Here is a 19,055-nt window from a genome sequence, read left to right on the forward strand (position 1 = left end):
TTGTGATCTGCTCCTGGAAGTAGATTGGGGAAGGGTAAGTGAAAAAAAAAAAAAAAGGAGAAAAAAAATGTGTCTTCCTAATTAGGGCACACCTAAACCTATTAAGAAGATTAGGCCAGGCAAACAATACATCTGAAGCCAACAGCAAGAGAAGGATTGTCTCTGGGCAATTGATTTTCCCTGTAGAAAAGATTCCCTACTTCCTGGAGAGAAAAAAAGGAACTGAGAGAAAAGGGTGTCTGCGTGTGTTTGTGTGTGTCTGTGTGTGCACAGGTGTGTGTAGGATGGTGTCACTGGAGAGAAGTCAAGACTTATCAGATCCAAGCCCAAAGGAATGAGGGATAACTCAGCAAGTTATCTATTGCCAGACACTCCGCTGGTTATCTGTTGCGCAGTAACAAATTACCCCCAAACTTAGCAGTCAAAGGAAATAAATAAACATTGATTATTTCCCAGTTGCTGAGTGTCAGGAATCTGGGTGTGGCTTAGCTGGGTGGTTTTCACTCAAGGTCTCTCTAGAGACTGCAGTGAAGCCTTTGGCTGGGCCGCCATCATCTGAAGACTTGATTGGAGCTGGAGAATCTACTTCCGAGCTCACTTACATGGCTATTGGAATGAAGCCTTGATTTCTCACCATGTAAGCCTCTCCGTCGCGATGCTCAAGACATGGCAGACAGCCTCCCCCAGAATGAGTGATCTGAAAGAGGGAAGAGGAGAGACCAAGACAGAAGACATAGTGTCTTTTATTACTTAATCTTGGCTGTGTCCTACGATCACTTCTGCCCTAGTACGTAGATCAACCCTGGTGCAATGTGGGAGGGGACTGTAGGAAACGTGACTACTAACAGATGTCGGCCGTTGGGGTTATTTCAGAGCCTGGCTATCAGAGATGCTGTCAGGGGCTTGTTGGAGCAGCCAGGCATGAGTGGGAACGGACTACCTGACTTCCCTGGAATTTTGTTCAGCACTGTGTCTCTGCCAGCCTAACTTCCCTTTGGTGTTATTTAAAGACTTCTCTTCTACAGCAGACTTCCCCTTATTTTACAGGGCCTCTAGCAGGAGTGGTGGCCACCATGCTCTGAATCTTGGCTTCTTTATGCTTACCCTGTTGTGTGACCCCCACCTTGCAGTGAGCCCCAAAGATGGATGCCTGGATTTATTCCTGGGTGGGTGTACTCAGGAACCTCCCTCATTATCCAGGACAGTAGTTAAACATACTCCAACTTCATAATAACAGCTAATCTTACCAGATATTTATTTACCAGACACTATGAAGTCTTTCAGATGAAGAATTTAAGGCCCAGTGAGGTTAAGTAACCTGGTGAAGGTAATAATTAATGGGTGGTAAAGCTAAGATTTGAACCCTCTAAACCTGGTTCTAAATCCATGCTCTCAGTTCCTAATTCTATATTTTCAGCACAGAGCCCAACGTTAGTAAATATTCAGTAAATGTTTGTTATTATTAAGTTTTCTCATTGGAGACAAACGTAACTTTCTACATTCAAGAAGCTAAAGAATTGGTATATTCATTTAAAAAGGTAAACATTATGTTTTTATTACTTTTTTTGTTGCTATCACCAACAACCTGACAAAGCTTATATAAAGTTGTATTTACCAAATAGCTATTTTGATCGAAGTGCCTGCTGAATTGCTCAATGGTGGATCCAGATTGGCTATGGCTACCATTTGTTTTACCTTCTGTTTAGACAGTTTTAATAACCCAAAGTCATCCTTCCAAACATCGGTGTCAAAAGCTGCCAGTTCTTCTCTGGACTCAACTGTAATCCACACTGCTGCCTTCCTTGAGGGGACTGAAAGGAGTGTGGATTCTTCCAGGTTTGAATTTGGCCTCCAGTCCCAAACCTGAGCGGTGTGACCTTGGGAAAGGTACTTAATGTTGCTGAGAAGCCGTTTACTCCTATGTAAAATGGGGCTGCTGGGAGGATTAAAAGAGATAAGATATGTAAAGCACTTAGCACAGTGCTTATCGCAGAGTAGGCTAAATGTAGTTAAATGCCTTCTCCATTTCCTTCTCTCAATAGGGTTTAATTACGCTGGTCATTGTGGTCCCAAATCATTCTGCTTACGCCAGTTTGTGGCATCTGAAATTTATCAGATGATATTCAAATGCATGAGTGCCTAGTGATATCTGTATTTGTTTTGTATTTTGTTTCTAGACAAGGCTCATCGCCCCTGATGTATTCCCTGAAAGCAGAGGCTATTTCCCGTTCATACTTACATTTTTGTTCCCTGTGGTGCCTAGCAAAATGACTGGCACATAGTAGTATTTAATATGTATCTGCTGGCCTAAATTGAAATCAGAGTAAATGGAAAGGATTGAAACTAACACAAAATAGGAAATGCTTGCAATGAAAGGTGAAGAAGATGGGCTTGAGGAGAAGGGAAATTCATATTTCCAGGAAACAAATCACGTGCCCTGCATAGATTTTCATACTGCATATCATTCAACACCCTCCACGTACATCTTCAAACTCAATTAAATAACATTTCAAGTCTTTAAAGAGATAATGGTGGCAGAAATAGACAGAGATACATCTTTTGAAAATATTTAACATTTTATTTCATGAGCTTAAATGATATGAACTCCTAGTACTGGAGAAATTATACCATTACTCATATTAATGATTTAACTGGTTTCCAAGTGTTTTAGTTCTATTATTGCTTAAAGAGAGAGTTCTTAGAAAGGAGAAGAATTTGCCCTAGAGGAAGTCAGTCTGTATTCTCCATTCAACTAATAGGACACTTGATAATAGATTCCTAATGGATCCCTGATAATATGAGTGGAACAGTGGGCCCAAGGCATTTTATTTCCCTTTCCCTATTGTCTAGTCACTTCTGAATGACAAACTATCAGCCGTGGATCAACCCAACCGTCTGATTCCTCCATGCCCACATCAATCACTTGGTACCCTGGAGTTGCTGCCTCCTGTTTGGGTGTGCAGGGCTGTGGCTCTTTTTAACCTCCCTGCACCATTGTATGTCCTTTATTCAATGGTACATGTCCTGTCAAAGAAATGCCTGGTTGGAGTTACTCAGTTTCCTGGGTATCTCCCACTAATACAGGAAGTATACATGTTTTTGAACTTCTGTTTGTTTTCCTTTTGCTTGAAAAAGAAAAAAAAAAGAAAAGAAAAGAAATGCCTGGTCATGGCACAGCTCTGGCAAGCTCTCAGGAGAGGATGGGGGTTTCTCTTCCAGGAGAGTCCCTTTAGTCCCTCGCAGTGTTATGGAGATGCGCTGGCTTTCTTCTTAAGGGGCAAGTGAGGATAGGTTCAGGAACAGAATTTCTCTTTCTTCAGGTTGTATTGCTGAGTTGGGTCCCCTTTTCCAGTCTTCTCCCCCTCTGATGGTGATTTTTCTCCTTTCAGGGGCCCCCTTGTCCTCCTCTGCAGTCCAGATCCTATTATGGGGGTGGGTGGGGATGAGATGGGGCTCAGGGAGTGGGTGAGGAGGTCTGTCAATGCACATTACTTGGTAATAACTTTTTCTTGGCGAAAAGTTTATTGGTTTGTTTTTAGACAGAGTCAAAATGTTCCCATATCAAAACAGCCACTTCAAGGCAGCCACATCAAGATGTTCCTGGCATCAAAATGACTGTGTCAAAGCTGTGTGTCAGCAAATTGACTACAACAAAACAGCCTGTATCAAAATGGCTGTATCCTACGTTGGCACAGGACTTGCCATCCAAGCAATGAGTTTTAGAATGTCAGTGCTGTTTATAGTAAGATAAGATGAGAAGTTGTTTCTTTCCATTGATGCTTCTAGAGCTGGACTTGACCACAAGGAACTGGATGACAAGGAGGCACCACTCTTTCTTCCTAGTTATCACTGCCTCCTGCAAAAAGTAATTAGGCACAAATTAACAAAGATGATCCTGCTTTTACTAATTTTATAATCATGCTTTTGCAGTTCGTTCTCATCACAAAGATCTTTTGGAATTATCTACTGAGAATCAGCCAACAAATGTATGCCAACATGAAGGGAGCCTGGAGTCACTTGTTAACTGCCTACCGCTACTGTGTTCAACCAAGCCTAGAAGAACCATAACATGTGCAAATGCCCTGAGATGCTGCCTCTTCAGATACCCAAATAGGTTGCAAAACCTTTCCTGGAAGATTGGATGTTAGAAACCTTCCTTGACTTCTATCTGCGGGCTAAGAAAACTTATAGATTGGGCAGAATCTTGCACTGGGTATGCAAATAGATAGTGGACATGGCTCTGTCCTGCATTAATTGTCCCACCTCTTCCTTTACTTCAAGGTACTATGCTCTCTTGGCTTTATCTTGCCTCACTGGCCGCTCCTTCTCTGTCCCTTTCTGTCTCTCATTTTTCTATATGACCTCTAAACATTGGAGTGCCTCTGTGCTCAGGCATGGTCCCTCATCTCTAGAGCTAATTCTCTTGCTGGAGAGCTCATTCAATTCTGTGACTTTAAATAGCATCTCTGTGCTGATTACTCCAAAAATACACTTCTAGCCCTAACCTTTCCTAGAACACCAGATTCATAAATCCAATATCTCCATTTGAATGTCCAAGAGGCATCTCAAATGTATGGGTCCAAAACGGAGCACTAGATTTCCCAACCTAAACCTGTTCTTCTAGTCTTCATCTTAGTGCCAAAATTAACTATGTAGTTGTGCAAGCCACAAACACAGAAATTATCCCTGACTTTCTTTCTCTTTTTAAATACATATATTATCAGCAAATGCTACTATAGCTGTGCCTCCAAAACGTAGTTGGACTCCTTTCTTATCTCTCCACTGGCACAAACACAGAGTCGAAGTCACTGTCATCTCTTACCAGGGCTACTACAAGGGCCTCTTAATTGATCTTCTCCTTTCTTTGCATGACTGTCTCCTTCAGCCCCCTAGGTCTCAGACAACAGGTCAAAGCTCAAAGAGGACTTCCCAAACTACCCTGTTGGGAGTACCTCCCTTTCCCCCAGCTTGTTCTCTGTCAAATCACCGTTTTGACTTTCTTCATGGAATTTACCACAATATGTGATTGTCTATTTCCTTCCTATTGACTGTGTTCCCTGCTGGAATCTAAGCTCCAATGGAGCAGGGAGTTCAACTCTTTTCTTCTCCATTCAATTCCCAGGGTTCACCGCAGTGTTTGACCCACAGTAGGACCTTGACAAATATTTGCTGGAAATAATGAATTCAAGTCTTTCCAAAAGGGAAAAAAAATCTCTTTGGGATTCCAAAAATTTAGGATCCACCAATATTTGCTATTGTTCAGAAATGATTTATTCAGGTTAGCCACACATACATACATACAAACATGAGGAAAGTTCATTTAAAGGCATTAACTCGAGACTATTTTAAGACCCAGTTCAGACATAACTCTGTAAAGACTATTCCTTGGTTGTCCCGACTTGAAAATGACAATGGTGACTACCTGGTTCCAGCACCAATCATTGGCAATAACTAAAGGTGTTCTGCTGCACAAGATTTTACAAAAGATTAAGTTAGGAAGAAACAATCACATGGCTTAAAATGAACAATATTGAATTTTTAGTTATCTGACACATAAACATACATACCTTATAAACAGAAATTAGTCAAGAAATGAGGAAATATTATTTTATAAACTGGCACAAGAGTTCTCTTTAGGTAAAGATTGTCTTTGTTTAGAATAATATCTTGAGAAACGCCTAAGAAGTGAAAGTAGAGGCTCTGTGTGTGTTGGAAAGAAACAACAAAAGATCACAAAATCATTATGCATAAGAAATTGGGGAAGAAAAGAGAAGTAAATGACGAGGAAGAGTGGAGGTGAAGGTTGAAGAAAATGTCAGGAGGCTTAACTTTGGGTTAGTAGGAATAGAGCAAGAAAATCAAGTTTTCAGTTTTAACTTAGCTGCTGAAGAGTGCTGCATATTTGCCATTTAGCTCCCTATCTGGCAGACATTATCTTTGAATCTCCAGGAAGGGTCTATTACACACAGCTGCCCCTTATGAATTTGGGGTGGGAAATCTAGGAGGAAGGGCTGGACCCACCCTGGAGTTGGTGCCAAATGAAAATAAAGAAACAGCTGCAAGATAGAGAATTAAAAATGGGAATTCAGCAGAAGCCAGAAAGCAAACCCTGAGGTTATCAAGAGAATGGGGAGCCCAGAAAAACTGCAGGGAGTTTGCGGATAGCACTGGTTTTCCCATAAGACATGGGATGGGGTTTCCAGATGAATTTATATAAACCTCAAGGTGATATCTGGATTTGCAGATAATCCAGGAGCCACTAACAATGTGATCCCACTGGTAAATAGTAATCACTCCTCCCCATAGCGTTAGTGAAAACCCTAGTTAGGGATGATTGACAGTGTGTGTTCCAATTGTATTCTCTCCTTTCATTCTATCCTACTTCATTTGTTTCTATGTTCCTCTGTGGTTCCATACTCCAATCTAGACCATATTAGCTAGACTCATAGGTCACTAGTTTTTTGGTTTTTGTTTTGTTTTTTTTACTGTTCTTAGAGTTGGTTAGCCAGAGCAAAAAAAATTAATTTATAAAGTCTACCTGGTGGGAAAGGTCTAGTGAAAACTAAATTTTAAGCAATAATAATCAGAAAGACCAAAAGTTTCTGCAAAGAGCTTATTCAATTCAACTACATCATTTATTCATTGAATTCCACAAATATTTGTAGGTTCTCAAACTTTGAATACGAATGAATAAAGCTCAATGGCTTCTTTTGATGAGTTCACTGTCCAATGGGGATACATAAGCAAATAATTACAATGCAATATGGTAAATGCAAAATGCAGTAATAACAATGACTTCTATGAGATCTTTGAAGAGCGGCACTTAGGGAAGCCTGCAGGAGGGGGTCAGTGTTAGCAATGGTTTTGATTGAGCTGACAGCTGATTTGGATCTTAAAGGATGTGAAAAGTTAGCCATGTAGAGATGGGGGGTGGGGAGTTAGAGGTGAAGGGAAATGGAGCTGTGCCTTCTAGAAGGGAGAGCATGGCAAAGGCATTGAAGGAAAAAAAAATGCATAGGGAACTACAAGCAGTTGAGTTGCTGGAGACAAGATTAAGATGTAATTAAAGCTGGAGAAAAAGGTAAGGATAACGGTGGGCTTTGAATGCCACGTCAAAAAATGCAGACCATCCTATCCGCAATGGAGAAACTTTGTAGGGCTTTGAGGCAAAGTGGCATGGTGAGATTAGAGTTTTTAAAAAATTATTTCAGTGATTGTAAAGAGAACAATTAGAAGGTCATGGTGGTGACACCTGCAGTTGCATCTATATTTGAAGTAGACAAAACAAAGGAATTGGAGATTTTTTAGCAAATTTTTGTGCTAGTCCAGGTAAAAGGTGAAGAGAGCCCTATCTGAGGCCTGGAAAATAAAAGTGGGGAGGTGGAACAGATCAAGTAATGTTTAGGAAGCTAAACTGTCAAGGCATGGTAATTGATTTGAGAAATGAAGGAGAAGAACCTAAAGAATTCCCTCTTGGATGACAAATATGGCTAATGGGGTCATGAGCTAAGATTGCGTCTGCAGGAGGAGAAACTAGTTTAATGGAGAAGATGGGGAGTTCTTTTCTAAACATGTGAAGTCGCAGGTGACTTTGGGACAGCCGGAATGAGCCAGGGTAAGCTGGAACTGAAGGGAGAGATCTGAGACGAAGGGACAGCACTGAAATTCATCTCTGTACAGGTGGTAGCTGAAACCATGAGGATGTGTCAGATCACCTAGGGAGCCTTGCAGAGTGAGAAGATTGTTGGTCAAGGGAGATTCCAGGGAGAAGATTAAAAGGCCCACAAAGAAAGTAGAGAAGGAATTCTCAGAGATGTATGAGAGAACAAGGAGAGTGTTATTAATGAGTAAATTTTAAGAAGGAATTGATTGTGTAAGATGTAACAGAGACATTGCAATATGGGCTTTAAATTCACCCCCTTAGATATCGTTTTGAGAGCTGTTGTCATAGAGCAGTTACAGGTTGAGGAGTGTGTAGAGAGGTAACTCCCTTGCATATCCAGGAAGGATAGTCAAACCAGACAAGGACGGCACCAGAAGGGAAAGTTATCAGCTTGTCTTACGTATAAATATAGATACACAAGAACTAAATAAAATATTTACAGTTCCTTAAAAATATAATATAATCAAGAAGGGTTTAAACCCAGAAATATAATGATACTTTATTTTTTGAAATCTGCTAATGTAACTCACTATCTCATCCAATTAAGGGCAAAAACTAAATGATCACCTCAATAAATACAAAAAATGTTTAATAAAACTTAACACTCAATTTGTGATTTTAAAATGTTCTTCTTAGAGAACTAGAAATAGATCAGACAATCCTTAATATCAAAACTTACAGCAAACATCGTAGCTAATGGTGAAATAATGGAAGTAATCCCTTTAAAGTCAGAAACAAGACATGACTATTGTATCCATTCCACATTGTCCTGTAGGTCCCAACCAATGCAGTAAGACAAGCAAACAAAGGGAGGGGATTGGAAACAAAGAAACAAAATAGTCATTAAAAGAAAATAATACAATTATCTACTCAGAACATTCAAGACAATCTTTTGACATGAAATCAATACGTATAAGAGTTTTTCAAGATTGATAAACACAGAATCAATATTCAAAAACTGATGGTGTTCCTATACATAAGCAATAACCAATTTGAAAATATAATAATAATAATAATTAATAATACCGAAATTAGAGTGGGAAGAAAAGCCATATTGTTTTCAGGAAAAAAATCTAACAAAAAAATCTAATACCTATATAAACAAATGATAAAACTTTATTGATAGATATAAAATAGGAGAGATATACCATATTTTTGAAGGGAAAATTCAGTATTATAAAGAGGTAATTCTCCTTAATGTATAAATTTTGTTTAATTTACAATCAGAATCCCAACAGGGTGCTTTGTGGAATTTGACCAACGGATTCTAAAATACACACGGAATACTTCAGGGCCAAGAATAGGCAAGGCAGTTTTGAAAAAGAAAAATGAGGGAGAGAAATTAACACAGTGTGGTACCAGAGCATAAATAGGTAAATGGACCAGTAGAACAGAGAGCAACACATATGAGAACTTGGTGTACAATAGAAGGTACAAAGAAATAGGGAAAAGCTGAACTATTCAATAAATGGTGCTGTGTCAATTAGCTATCCATGTAAGGGAAAATTAGATCCTTCCCACTGTACACATAAATAAATATCAATTGGATTAAAGACTCCAATGTGAAAGGCAGAATAATGAAGCTTTCAGAAGATAACAGCGCAGAATATATTCATTACTTCCCAGTAGGAAAGGCTTTTTTGAGGCATGAAAAAACTTAAACCATAAACAAACAAACAAAAAAGATAAATTAAAATTAAAATTTCTGTTGAGAAAGATATGAACAATGTTAACAGGCAAGACTAAAAAGAATATATTTGCAATTCAAATAACTGACAAAAGATTAGGGCACAGCACATATAGAGAACTTTTATAAATCAATAAGAAAAAGACAAACGTGCAATGGAAAAATAACTTGTCAATGAGTGTGAACAGGCGATTCAGAGAAGGGAAACCCAAACTGCTAATAGTATATGCAAGAGATGCTTAACCTTTCTAGAGGAAAATGTAAATGTGAAATTGGACTGCTTTCCATATGTATGAGAATTGCAAAATTTAAAAATCTGACAATACTACATATTGGCAAGGATGTGAAGATAAGAAACCCTCATGCTCTGCTGGTAAGAAAGTAAACTGGTACAATCACTGTGGAAAGCAATTTGCCAATATTTTGTAGAGTAAAATCAGTGTGTACCCTACTACACAGCAATTCAATTTCTGGACATATATCTAGAGAAACACTTCTCCAGATGCACAAGGAGAATTGCCTTAAGGATAGTCACTGCTTTATTGTTTGCAACCATAAAAAATTGGAAACAACCATCAGTAGTGGAACATGTAGATTAATAGTGGACTATTCAAATGATACAAAACTACAGAGCAGTTAAAATGAATGGACTAGATCCTGGAGTATCAACATAGATAAATCTTGAAAACACAATACTGAATGCAAAAGTAAATGCCAAGATATATTATGTATATAGAAATTTCATGAAGGCACAAAACACAAATTCAATAGAAAAAATCATCAAAGGATTTGCATACACACATGCATGTGCATGTGGGAAAGATACATACCAATATTAGAACAGTGATGACACCATGGTAGCTGGGAGGAAAAGGGTTTGGATGAGATATAAAGGGGGCTGCAGCTGTATTTACAACGTTTTATCTCTTTTTTAAAGATCTGAAGCAAAAATAGTGACTTAGAGTTACGGAAATAATAGAGACAGTGAATATAGTCTATTCTTCCAAAAAGTTCAGATGGAAAAAGGAAGAAGAAAGATTGGATGATAATTTGAGGAGTATGCTGAGTTGTGAGCCACTCCCCCAACATTTTTATTATGTCAAATTTTAAACATATAGAAAAGTTGAAAGAATTGTAAAGTGAACATCTATGTACCTCCCACCTAAATTCTACAAAAAGGATTTTGCTATATTTGGTTTATCATATATCTATCCATCTATCCATCCATCAACCCATCTTATTTTTCAGATGTACTTCAAAGAAAGTTGGAGACATCTGTGTGTTCATAGGTCAGGAGCTTTTTGATTAGATGGGAGAGATAATCAGAAACTGAGGGAAGAAGCCCTCCATGACTAAAGCTTGGTTGAAAGAAAGAAGAGAGAAGATAATCACTTAAGCCCTGAAAGAGGAGGGCGAGTTTGGCTTTTAAAAAAGAGGAGGGACCACTCATCCTCTGAGACTGAAGGAAAAGATGGTGGTGAGCTGGGGATGCTGAAGGAAATCTTGATCAATGGCCTCAATTTTTCTCCTTGAAATAGGAGGCAGAAACATGTTGAGAATGAGGATCGGGAGTTGACTAGGTCTTGAAGAGAGAGACAAAGAATAGGTATATTTACTGGAGAGAATGGGAGAGGGAGTAGATCAAAGATAAGCTAAGGGATTGATGGAGTCCCTGAGGGCCTGGATGAGCTCAAATCCATAGCAATACAAGACTCTACATTATGTGATTTTCTCTAGCCCTCAGCTGTTTGAGAAGGAGGAGTAGAAAAAAAGCAGACCATAGGAATGATCTAGAGGTGATGCTGCAGGACCGGGTGCACGGGGATGGAGGAGACTGGTGTGAGATTATTTCAGATGAACAATCATTAGTCCTAGGCAGGGCATGGGACTAAGAGAGTCTAGGAGTCAAATAAAACAGAAAACAGATTCAAGTCCTCGTGAAATGGAGAAATGGCCCCTTTGCTGAGCCACAAATTTAGAGAGAAGCTTTGTTTTAATAAGGCTCACTGCTACAACTCCAAGCACAGGGACACAGTTCATTTAAGAACAGTCTTCATAGTCTCTCCAAAAACTTTGTGGCAGCCCTTGCCACAACGCTGTATTTTGACTGCAGCTTTATCCAATTGGGACACCAAAAAAATGTTTACCAAAGTATAATATTTGAAGCCTGTCTCTTTCTTACCCCTATAATTCTCAGTCACTGATTAAAGGGAAATGCTTCTAGTCACCTATTCTCTTTTCCCCTCGTCCCTTTAATGGTTTAGTACTTTCTCGCTTCTTCAGCTTATTACTATGAACCCCTTCCTTCTCATCTCTTGTACCTATTGCTACAAACCCCTTACTCATACTTGCCACCACGACATCTGCAATCATTATTCCATTCTAATAATATACTCTACCTTCTCAATGTTTCTTCTTGGGAGTGTATGCTCCACTTCTTGCCTTGAATTAAGGGGTTTTTCTTCAAGACTAGGATTTGCCCTGCAAATTCCTCTAGCTGGGGTTGTTCATTCTCTGGTACGCTTTGTTTTGTTGTGCTCCAGAGGGAGTCAAGGTGCAGGGGTTGGCATTTGGCTACTGGTAGCCCCACTGCTGCTTCTGGATCATCACGCTTCAACTCTCATGTAACAGCTAATCCTTCTCTTAATGATGAACGCTACCCTCTCCTCCTCCCTGCCACTAACCAACATTCTGGTCGCTTACTTTCATTCCCCAAAGACTTGGAGACTTAACTCACAGTTGCCTTCTTTATCCCACCTCCTACCACCATCCTAAAAATTCAATAACTTAGCTTCCTAATATTTGTACCTCCTTAGTCCTTGTGACCTTCTCGTCCACTCTGTTTCAGGTGTCTACCTCCCAGGATCACATTCTGTGTCTTGTCATCATTCAGCCATTACACCTTATCAATCTTAAACTCCTGTACCCCACTTTCTGACTACTAACTTCTAAACTTCTATCTCCTCCCTAGTTCTCCTGCTAAGGATATCTTGCTACAGACCAATGGGAAAATGATTTTAAAAACTTCCCAGAGTTCTTATTCCCAACAGCAATCAACCCTAATCGATAATGGTGAGACATTCAGGAGCTATGATCATCTTAACCCATACTTAGGTGACAGCCTTCTAAGGAGATATTTTGGATCTTTTTTGGTCTTTGCTCACAAGAGTCTTAAATAGGCCCCAACTATTGTGACCCATGTCTCGACACCTTTATTATGCTAGAGGCAAGATAAAAATGGGCCACTGTAACCTCCACACATTGACCAAAGATGACAACATCACTCTCAGGGTAATATGAGAACTGTGAAATCATTAAAAAAAAAAAAAAAAATCTCTCCTCTAGAATCATTTGGCTTTGATTTTTTTTTAATTGCATCTGTTGAGGAGTCATCAGAACCATAATGCTAAGGAAGTGATTGTTTGCTTTGGCTAGGCTGAAGTAATTTAGTGTTTCAACAGTTACTAAGAGAACACAGAAATTAATTTGCTAAAGATTACCCCCTTCATAGATTGTGTTAGTTCATAGATGTTTGGCACTATGAATTCCAAGCAGAGCTGGAAATGATATGGTGTTTAGAGTGCTGGCAAAAGCAGGAGTACACAAAAACACATACGGAAATTTTAATATTTGCCATTTCTAAAACAAGTTCAGTGGTCATCCCTGAAAAAAAAAATCAGAACTTTGTACTCTTTCTAACACTCGGCAATTTAAAAATTTTAATTACATGGGGTGAGGAAGGGCGTTTTGTTATTTTCAGCGCTCAGGACCGCTAAGGTTTTAATTAGGCCCTGATGTCAGGGGCCCTTGCCATTCGTTCCATCTGACTGTTTTTATTCTTTTTGCATTCCTAGTTGAATGCTGAGGTGAGGTCATTATTTTGGAGGAGATTTGCCAAGAAGAAATGACTGGTGGAGGTCTGTTTGTCTCTGGCCTGTTCCACTGTTTTCCCAAACAATATAGTCATTGGATGGTACAAACAGTGACTTTCTCTTAGGGAACATGGGTCAGGTATAAAGGAGCACTCGTAAAACCCAAGAAGATTCCTAAGTTTTCCTTGGTACCGACGAATGCCTAAGATCCAACAGTTTCTGATTTATAATCATTGTCAAATGTTGCTATGAGGAGAGTCAGTGTTCCTTAAGTTCTCTACATCGACCTCAGTTTCCCCATTTGGAACACTCATTTCCTTTCTCTCTGACCTGCTTTCAAACTTGACTCATGCCACGGCTTTGGTTTTTCTCTAACTTTTTCTACCCAGAAGGCAGTGGAATAGATGGCAGCCACCCAGCCTCTTGAGGCTGCTATCCCAGGCTCTTGAACTAAAGACAGAAAGTAGAGAAATTGTTCCTTTTAAATACAGACCACTTCGAGGGAATAGGGAATCTATTTTCTTCCGTTGCATCCGATTCTGCTTAAGACTCAGGATGCAGGATGCTCTCTTGATGAGGGACAGACAAGGTTGAAAAGAGGGACATACTGAGCAATGAGGAACAGCTGAGAGCTACAAAGATAGGGCCATGCTCATGTATAAATAGAAATGCTGCTGCTACGCTGATGAATCAGACCAGATGTTTCTCTGATGTCTCTGTTTGGTCCTTTGGTTTGAAAAAAAAAAGTATAATTTTGCTAAAATTATATGTGGGGCCAGGAATGTGGCACAAATGCTGTAAGCTTAAATAATATGGAAAAGAATAAAATTACCAAGGAAACCTTTATCAACAGAAAAACATCCATTTAGAGAAGGACAGAAAAGGGCAGGAACGAAACAATCTGTTGATGGAGTTGATGAATCGAGATTCAGGTCTGAATTCTAATCCTTCCTGTGTCCCCGGCTGTGTGACTTTGGACAAGCCATGTCCTTTTCCCAGGTCTAGGCATGTTTCTTTTTTAAAACTGGGGAGAGGCAAGAGAGAAAACAGGGGCTTCATTAAATTGATTTTCAAAGTGTCTTCTGCAGCCCCAAACATCTGTGAACCAACCAGGTTTTCTTTTTCAGTTTAATTTCTTGTTTCCCGGCTTCTAGTTTCATTGAGGGGTTGATATGTGAAAGACGTTGCAGGGGATAAACATGAATTAACACAAGGGCTCTGTCCTCAAGATGCTTATAACCTAAAAGCAGAGTTACACAAAGGTCTATATCAGAATATAAACTGTGATTGGTTCCAGAAGGCAGACAGGAACAAAGGCCATGGGAACCCGGAGCAGCTTGGAGGATAGGGAATGACTTGCTGGAGGAAGTTACTGGCATTTGATGGGGCTGGGGGGAGGGGCTTGAAGGTTGGTGAGTTTTTAGCAGGCAGAGATGGAGGAAAGGACATTCATTCCTGATAGAAGAAATAAGCAGAGGCTAGGGGCAAGGAAAGTGCTGGGTGTATTTGGGGAACATGAGACATTTGAGGTGGCTGAGCATAGGCTATCAGTTAGGTAGCAATGGTGGTTTGGGACCACATTGGGGAGGCCCTTTTAATCTCTCGATGGAGCATGCATTGTACTTAGTAGGCAGTAGGGAGCTGTATTTTGAGCTTGGATATGACCTGGTCTGAACTGTGCTTTACGTTAATTCACATACAGCACAGTAGAAAGGCCTCAGGAGCAGGAGGACAGCTAAAAAGCTAATGCACAATCCTGGTGAGTGCTCACCATGCCTGAGCTAGGATGGGGTCAGCGGGAATGTAAAGCATTCCAAGGAGGGGGTGGATTTATGCAAGTTGGCGGGGAGGAGAGGACTCAAAGGTAACTCCATGTTGAAGTAAGTCTGAGGTAGGACCTACTACTTCCACTAACAAAGAAGGGAAATTCAAGTAGGGAAGGGTGTTTGTGCAGGGGAAAGGGGGAAAGAACTGACTTTCTATGCACTGAGTCTGAAGCACAGGAAGCATAACTTAGTGGAGGTGTGTCCAACATTTACAAACTCCTGACTGGACCGCAGTACTGTGGATAGGGCTGGAGATCCATGATCCAAGTGAGAGCTGAAATCAAGGCAGTGAATAGATCACTAGGGAATTGGAGAGTGAGGCAGGAGGAAGAGAGATGACAGAATCTTGAGAAATGCCTAAATTCCTACCTAGTGATGAACTGGGCATGGTCAATGTTATAGAATATAATCAGGAGAGTGCGGCACCATTTTGCCCAAGATGAAAGGGAATATTGAAAGGGAGTGGCTGGTGAACCACAGTTGTACAGCTTGGGAGATTACGGGTTTAGAGGTGGTGTCTAGATAGCTTAGAAGGAACTGGCTTTAATAAAATAGTTAAGAGCATTTGTGATGAGGGAACTTCTTATGTGTGTGTTTTCTGACAGGTGAACAGAGGAGAAAATTGGACATGAACCTGGTCCTCGGGTTGTGATAGCCAAGATTCCAAATCCTCACCTCTCTTTAAAATTGGCAATGGGTACTCAGAACCCAAGGCCTCTTTCTTTCTTTTGAAAATCTCAGATTATTGCCAGCTTTTGTTCTTCAGAGTATTACATGGGGATAATAATGTATTATCTTTTCTCCTCCATAGTTCCCCAATTTTTAGTTCCCTCTTGTTCCGGGTCTTGGGTTTGATTCTTAGAGTTGAATTCCAGTGACAATAAATATGTAGATTATCTCCGAGAGCTTGGTGTCAGAAGCTCTAGGGGGAAGAAAAAGGAGGAGGGGTTAGGGCAGGCAGGGAAATGAGACTTTAGCTCTATTGTAGTTCACACACAAAGGCCTGTTTGCAAACTACAATGGAAACCAAAACTTTATCAGCAAAGGATTTATCTTCACTTTAAGATCGGGGATTACAGCAGGCAGATACCACTGGTATAAAACCAAGTAGGATTAACTGCTTCCCAGCAATGTAGATTGGTTTATCACTTTTATTTGTTTGTTTTGTTTTTCTTCAGTATTTTCTTAAGTGATAATAATTTACAAAAACCACGAAATATTTACTTTTGGCTCCACAACTGTTAGAAAAACTCTACCCACCAAAGGGAAAGAAAACAAAACAAAATGAAACAAAACAACCCCTAGGAATCTACATCTGTCAGTGAGTTAAAAAATTAGGAAACTAGAGGGGAGGGTGTAGCTCAAGCGGTAGAGGGCATGCTTAGCATGCCCGAGGTCCTGGGTTCAATCCCCAGCACCTCCTCTAAAAGTAAATAAGTAAACCTAACTACGTTCCCCTACCTACACAAATAGGAGAAAAGAAAACCAATTAAGAAACTAGAGTTTTAATTTATTAGCTAGCTATATTACTTTAGGTAGGTTGCTTAATAGAATACTATGCTCCCCCCGCCCCCTCTCCACGGGCTAAATGGTGATTAATAAAAAACACTGGTTCTGCTTATCTCACAGAATTATTGCTCAGGTTGTGAAAGTATTTTCTCTTTAAATTATAAATATTAGATAAATTCCAGACATACTGTTACTTAAGTAACTAGATAACCACTGCAGCCAGTCTGGGGTCAGGCTGGGGAAGTGAAGCAGGAGCTGGGATTTGGGGAATCTGGATGAAGAAAGTAGGATTACTGGGGCTTGGCAGAAGTTTATTCTTCAGCTCAAGAGTGGATGATGCTAGGGGGAGGGCATAGGTCAGTGGCAGATTATGTTCTTAGTATGTAGGATGTCCTAGGTTCAATCCCTGGTACCTCCACTAAAAAGAAAGAAAGAAACAAACAAACCTAATTACCCCCCCCCCCCCACCATAAGTAAGAAAAAGAACGGATGATGCCAGTGAGAGCAAGGTAGAAAACAAACCACCCCCAACACCTCTGTGACTGTTTCACACACCCCTCTTAATGCTGCTTTGAAATAATTGCTTGGGTAAATAAATTCCTGATATATTGACTAATAAAGAGATGCTCAGATTTGTACATCTGCTGCCCATAATTCCCTTGCTCTTTGACTTCTGTTACCATGACTTCAACAGTAATATAGTGTAAATAAAAATGCTCTATCTCTGTTCAATGCAGGGCTCTAAACCTCCAGCTTCAACACTTCCCTTTGTCCACTCAAACACTGAAGGGTACGAGGATTTTGACTTGGAAGTCTGACTATGGAGGCAGACAGTAAGAAATCAGGGTGCTAGAACTGGACATGATCACTCCAATATATCACCAAGCCACACATCAGCAAGCTTAATCACAAAAAGTTCTTGAGGGAACAAAGCTGAAGTAGCCAATATCATTGAGACACTGCAGACCTAACTGTATTGGTGGTGGTTTTGCCAGGTGACATGGTTGTTCCTCAGTTTTCTCACCTGTTTAACAAGAGGCAGGATGAGATCATCGCTAAGGTTACCTCCTGCTTTGAGATACTATTACTCTAAATAAGAGTTTGGAGAAAATTACAAAATGCGTCCCCATAGCTCTTGATAAGCCCAAATAATATACCAGGATACCACAAAACCAGGAAAAGAAAATGTCCCCTTTTCGACCAGTCTCTTCGTGCCATGTAGGGAGAAATGGGGGGTGGGGTGGGGATACTAAACAATCCTCCCTACCCAAAGATGTTAAAAAAAAAAAAAGCAACGTAAACTTTTGGAATTCTTGCTTTGTTGTATGCCGCGGTGATCAAGAAACATTCTTGGAGACCTACTAAGTGCAAGACACTTTAAGTTGATACTTTTCGATTTTATTATTACTTTTCCAGCAATTTCTTAAATCTGAACTAGTGGGCATAAAATTAAACCCAAGGTCAAGGGAGCCAGTCTACAAACAGACCAAAAATAAAACGCAAGTGACATCATTAGAGGCTTTGGAAAAAAAGCCAACATATTGCGCAAAGATCAAAGGCAAAAAAAAGAAAAAAAAAAGGGGAGAGAAACATATTTGGTTAATACTGGGTTTTGAGCATTTCATGTCCTTGCGAAGCCCGTCCATCCATCCACACCACACTTCCTAAACTTGCTATTCTAAACCGATGACAAGTCCAGCTTCAGCGCAGACAGGGCACAGAGCGCGGATCCCACACATATCCCACAATCCCAGATCCCGCTGCCAACTCCTCTCTCTGGGAAGGAAGGAGGCGTTTCCCCCAGGGTGACTGTAAAATAAAGCAGCCTCTCCAATTTCTTCGTCCAACAGGAAAGAAATATTGGTCCAAATAAGTAAAGACACAAACGCATACACAAAAGGAAAGGGTGGGAGGAGGGGAAAGGGAAGTTCTTTTCCTTTCTTTTTAAATTTCCCGCATGCCTTTCCCTCCCCGCCTCCCCACGCCGGCCGGGTCCACTTCCAGCAGCAGTTCGGGAGACCAGGAGACCGGGAAACGTACTGCAGGGCGGTCTGGGAAAGCGTATTTGGAAAGTAGGCGGGACTGGCCGGATGAATAACTCGGTATCCGATTTTTCCTGCCTTCGGCGGCAGTTCCTCCTCCTCTTCGTTACTCGATTGCACACGCGGCTGGGCTCTCGGCCCTCGATTGCTCCGGCCTATCACCCTGGGATGCCGCCTGCCGCCGCCACCGCCGCGGCTGCCGGGCTTGTGGGATCCGCGGCGGAGCCGGAGCCGGAGCTGCGGCGGAGCCGTGGCCTCAGAGTTAGGGGGGCGGGTCGGCTCATTCCTGGACTGGGTGCTGAGGACAGGCGGGCCAGAACCTGGGGCCACCAGCCCACCCAAGCTAAGAGAGCGGACACTCGGAGCCCCTGAGGCGGCGGCGGCGGCGGCGGGAGCCGGTCAAAGGGGGCGGCCCCGAGCGGCGACGCCCCCAGCCCAGCCGTGCCCGGCCCCACT

The 19,055-nt window shown here is 41.0% G+C and overlaps 1 long non-coding RNA gene across 1 annotated transcript; it reads left to right on the forward strand.

Moving 5' to 3' along the window:
* The first annotated feature begins 813 nt into the window (after positions 1–813).
* On the forward strand, positions 814–6,711 carry LOC135319005 (uncharacterized). The gene is made up of 2 exons (XR_010377561.1): positions 814–1,538; positions 3,931–6,711. It is a non-coding gene; the product is annotated as an uncharacterized LOC135319005 (long non-coding RNA).
* The last annotated feature ends 12,344 nt before the right edge of the window (positions 6,712–19,055 follow it).

This window comes from Camelus dromedarius, chromosome 23 (assembly GCF_036321535.1).
Source record: "Camelus dromedarius isolate mCamDro1 chromosome 23, mCamDro1.pat, whole genome shotgun sequence".
Taxonomy (NCBI): Eukaryota; Metazoa; Chordata; class Mammalia; order Artiodactyla; family Camelidae; genus Camelus; species Camelus dromedarius.